The sequence below is a fragment of the Elephantulus edwardii genome, unplaced genomic scaffold, assembly GCF_000299155.1.
Source record: "Elephantulus edwardii isolate Elephantulus edwardi_28Jun2011 unplaced genomic scaffold, EleEdw1.0 scaffold00212, whole genome shotgun sequence".
In the NCBI taxonomy this organism is placed as follows: domain Eukaryota; kingdom Metazoa; phylum Chordata; class Mammalia; order Macroscelidea; family Macroscelididae; genus Elephantulus; species Elephantulus edwardii.
In genome coordinates, this window is record NW_006399962.1 from 3,339,713 (window position 1) to 3,345,172 (window position 5,460).

Genomic DNA, 5,460 nt, shown 5'->3' on the forward strand with positions numbered 1-5,460 from the left:
ATACATGTTCAATACATGTAACAATTCATAATAATAAACTGATGTTATTTTGAAATTGCCTCAAAACACTATTATTCAGTACGAAAAACAATGTATTCAAACTTTGTAAATAAACCAGTATAAAATATTTTTAAAACACTATTATTATTTCTATAAAATTATGTTAAAGATTTTTTTTAGTGCTCCTGGAAGTATTTTTTTAGTATTTATCCAAAGAAAGTTACACACTGTGACAAATATTTTGCAACCACTGAACTCTAATTATTCTAGCTTATGCATAAATTCAACCACACAGATTTAAGAATGTAACTCATAATCTGAAGATTGCCTGCACTTGAATATTTCTTACCAATTTTTACTCATATGCTACTTTCTACTTAACTTTCCATTGTTCTTTACCTGTATAATAAATAGCTCAATAAGAAAGGTGTTTTCCTTATTATCTATTGATTGAAGTGCAAACTGACACTGAGCATTGTCAAGTGGTCATCAGATGGTTTCTCAGCTAAGTACCGAGACCAGCTCCTAGGTCTTCTGACCACAGTCCCAAATCCTGTCACTGCCACCACTGCATTCTCTTGGCATGACAGTCTGCAGGGCAGGTACTCAGCCTGAGTCTCTTTACCACAGCAATCTTCTTTTCCACCTTGGTCCCTCACCCCATGGTAGAACTGGTGCAGAATAGACAAAAGGTTTTGCAGGAGAGCACAAAGACTACTAAGGCATACTAAAATAGCTATCAGATTGTAGTGTCTGTTATCGTAGTTGTTAGACGTCTTCGAGTACGATACATAGCAACCCTATGAACAACAGACCTGAACTCTGTCCTATCCTGCACCATCCTCACACATTAGAGCCCATCGTGGCAGTCACTGCGTCAATCCACCTGGTCAAGGGTCTTCCTTTCGTTCACCGATCCTCCATCTTCCTGAGCATCATGTTCCCTCTCCAAGGAATATACCCTCCTACAAGCAACTTGCAGTGTATGAGAAAGGTGGGACTTCAAACTGGTGAGGATAGAATGAGTTTTTCAATGAATTTTATTAGGACAAACTGCTATAAATAGGCATTTCACAGAAGGAAAAGATGTCAGTATGAATATATCAAGAGATACCAATCTGTCACAAAATATTAATTAATTATTCTAAGCATCAGACCTCATCCAGGTTTCACAAAAGGTTCCAGTATCATTCTTTATAGCCAAGAAGGGGGAGGGGGAAATCTAGGCCGAATAGAAGCAAATAAAACTAAATTAAATGTTTCTTTAGTCTCCTTCAGTTAGGTAATGTTTCTCTATTTTTCTCTTGCCTTTCCTGACCTTAGCTAACTCTTCAAAGGCATTTCCAAGCCCTCTGTGAAAGACGCATTTAATAGCAATTTGTTACATGTTTGAGCTAGAAGCAGCTTAGTTACAATTTGGATCTTCCTTCCTTTTCAGGCATGGGGACACTAACTCAGAGAAACACATGGCATCTAATTTTAAAACAAAAATACATCGTTTTCCTTATTGCAAGTATCACTGGTCCCATATACAGCCAATGCAGGCTTTCTTCAAAAAACACAAGAATTCGACGGAACATTCTCCTCTGGGGGATGTTTATAAAGTTGTCAAGCAATCTATGTGAGTCTCATAATTAATAACCTAATTTCCATTCCTGCCTTTTTAATTATATGTTTTGTGGCCAAAACAAAAGTGTTGGAGGGATTGTTACATCTTTTGACAGTCATAACACATTGGCAGCTGCTGTGTCTATCACAAATGCATACTTATCCTCCAAAAGAGACATACCTGTGCAGTCTATCACTCACAGATTGACACTATGATGAAAGAGAAATTGTACTTTAAACTATTCTGGCATCCATCAACCAAACACCACTTGGTCCACAGAAAAAGTAGAAGTCAATAATCTAAAGCCTTTCCCTGGGAAATCATTTCCTTCTTCCAGAACTTAATCTGTAGACAAAATACTATACCTTTCAAAAGTTGTCAATCTTAAAAATGTGGTTTAAAAAGTGAAGATTATTGTTTCAGAGAAAAAAATGGTTCTCAAAAGAGATCATGAAATTTGCACTAGAGTGTGGAGGAGCCAAAACAGTGGGAAGAAATGCTGAAGTAAAAAAAGTTGAACAGAAGATTTCAAAAGACAGCTCAAGAAGACAAAACAAAGTATTATAATGAGAAGAAAAAGCAAAGCCGTATAACAGAATGTGCAAGCAGCTGGAGTTGGAACATAAAAATGGAAGAACTCACTCAGCATTTCTCAAGCTGAAAGAACTGAAAACAAATTCAAGCGTCGAGTTTCAATACTGAAAGATGTGATGGGCAAAATTTTGAATGATCCTGGAAGCACCAAATGAAGATAGAGGGAATATACAGATTTACTGTAACAAAAAGAACTGTTTGACAACAAAATATTTCAGGAAGTACAATATGACCAAGATCCACAGGTAACGAAGGTAAAATGTTCAAGCTGCACTGAAGGCATTCATTGTCACTATGAGTAGAAAGGTGGAGCATCAGTGAAAGAGATGAAGACCCTCAAAGAGCAGGACTGACTCGGCGACTGCAGCAATGGACTGGAGGTGTCAGAGATAGATAATGAGGATGGCAAAGGGTAAGACAGGGTCCAAATCTATAGTCCACAGGGTGTTTATGAGTTGTACTCAACTCAACGACACCTAGCAGCAATAACAACACTTGTCAAAGTGAAATTTTTCCTATGTTCTAAACACAGATTTTTATGTTCTCTCTGTTCCCTTTCATCTTCCAAAACCACCTCTCCCATCTCATTTTAAAAGAAAAGATTGTGGCTTTTATTATCCAGTTTAGACAGAATGTTCCCTGTGTTCCCATCAAGTTTTTATTTTGTCAAAGAAATACGGTCACACTCTTTTTTTTTTATTATAAATGGAATATTTTTATTTTCTCAAAGAATCACAAGGACTTATAGACAAAACTTGTTTGTGAGCTATTTTGCTCTATGATTTCTTTTTTTTTTTTTTTTTTTGGTCACACTCTTTTAAAAGCCCGTCCAAGATAGTCAATTTTCTATCTCTGAACTTATCAACTACTTAGTCATTTGAAGGTAAGCCAGGACATGTTCTCTGACTCATCCGTATTTGCATTCAGGGAAAATCATGGGTTTTTTCCAATTTTTGGAAATTTATATGAGCTGGGACCATGCCCACTGAAGGTTAGGATTGACACAATAACTGCATGTCCCTAAAAGACCTCCAAGGCCTAATGGCAAGGCTAACTTCCAACTCAAAAGAACATCCTGTGACTTGATGCAAGAAATCAAAGTAGTTGTTAGGTGCCATCAATTTAGCTGCAACTCATAATGACCCTGCAGTAACATGAGGCCCTACTCAGCCTCACAAATGGTCCTCACAAATCACACAAACGGCTCTGAATTAAGCGCAATCAGATCTCCATGGGTGGTTTTTCTTTCCTGAACTCTTTTCACCTAGGTCCTAAAACCTCAAAATGAATGTTTTAGATAGTAAATCTTAAAATAAACATCTTTCTTTGATTCTGGGCTTTTTCTTACCCATGAAACCAAATATTAGTTGCTAAGAACTCCCACCCAAACTGCAGAAATTGCACTGTGAAAAATAAATGCATTGTATCCTTCTAGAAAAAGATCATTGTCAAACTATTGTCTCCTAATTTAAATCTCAAGAAAGCCTCTGGGCTGCAGGTGAGTAACCAAAAAAATAAACCTACCATCTTCCCCCCTCCTACTAATTTTAAAGTCTTTGCTTACACATTCTCTAAATTGCAGACGAAAGATTAGCTCCATGTGTCTTCAACACTGCTAACCAAGCACAGAACAAGATACTAACCACAGCAGGAAGGGGGCAGCGGCTTGTGACTCTTAAGTCTCTGTGAGTGTGCCAGAAGCCGAGAGATCAAGGCTGCTCAAAGCCCACATTGCTCTTCATCTTCTTGGCCACACTAAATAACAGGAAGGGTTTGATCCCTTCCCAGAGCCTGGTCAGGACAGGAGGAAGGGCAAGGAAAGGTGCCAAGGACTCTTGATTTGTGTACAGCCCTTCCACTCAGCCCCATGAGTGAAGAACATCTGCTCCTGCCTGGGGGCAAGGCCAACATTAGCAGCAAGTCACACCCAGATATGGGCTATTTCCAACCTGTAGGTTCCCTGGGAGACTGACAACACTCTGTCAGCTCTCGGAAATGTCATAAACCAGTGTGTGCACCTTGTTAGGTGGAAGAAGTGGAGTGGCCTTATCTTCAATACTGACACCAATAGATCTCGATCCCTTTGGACAGAAACATCACACCACATTTTACATGAGGAGCCACAAAAGAGTGAAAGACCCAGACATGGGAATAAACATAAAGGAGCGTCCCCGGGGGACAGAGAAGCAGCGTGATGTGCACACCTGCAGACAGACTACAGCACACCACACCTCAGAGGAGAGGGCAGAGAGCGAGAAGATGGGGAGTCAGGAGGGACACTGTTTGTTTGCTGTTATGGTGGCATTTTAAAGAGTTCAGAGCAAGCTAAATGGAGGTTTCTTCTCCAGATTATTACACGTAAATTCCCCAATCCATACCCTTTTAATTTTTCTCAATTTCATGAAAACTGTGCCAGCCTCAGTCCTGAACACCATCTAAAGTACCAGAGCAGCCCAAAGCTAAAGCTCTATGTTGACCAGGCAGCAAGAAACAATGGGGTGTTGGATCCTAAGGGCTGATGGGAAGGGTGTTCAAAGAACCATAAAAGGCTAATGCCTCATGAGCAGCGTTTCTAGTACTGGAGGCCAACGATCCTACTTGTTTCAAAAGAAGTTTGGGGTACAGGAGGGGAAAAGAGACAAGCATTTTGGAATGATCGAACTACATCAATGAAACAGCTTTCCTCTCTGGATCCAAACCCTCAAGAAGTGATCACAAAGTTCACATCCCACCTGGAGGTATGGATGTATAAACAGAGATCCAGCAACTGGAGACAAGTAGAGCTTCTCAAGGGGACATTTTTTCAGCTGCAGTTCCAAACAGTGTGAGACATTAAGGGTCTAGTCACGAGTTGAGTCAAGGCAAGAAGGACTAAAAGCAGCCGCTTCTTAAACTCCTTGCCCTCTCTGACTCAATCAAAGAACTTATTTGAGAGGGGCGTAGGCATGAACCTATCTCCACATGGCAGTAGGTAGGGTAAGCATATCCATCTAAGGGAACACGACATCCTTTCTATCCCATGGGATTTCCTATCACAGCCCACCCAGAGGACCCCCAGAGCTCATTTGCCTTAGCCACAGCCACCAGTACAAGCCTATCCTCAAGAAGAAATCCAGTGGAACTCAGGTTATTGTTAGGTGCCATGGAGTCTATTTCAACTACTAGAAATGCTATACATAAGAGTAGAGCTGCTTCAGAGGGTTTTCTAGGCTGTAATATTTATGTGAGCCAAACTACTATCTTGAAGTTGATTCCAA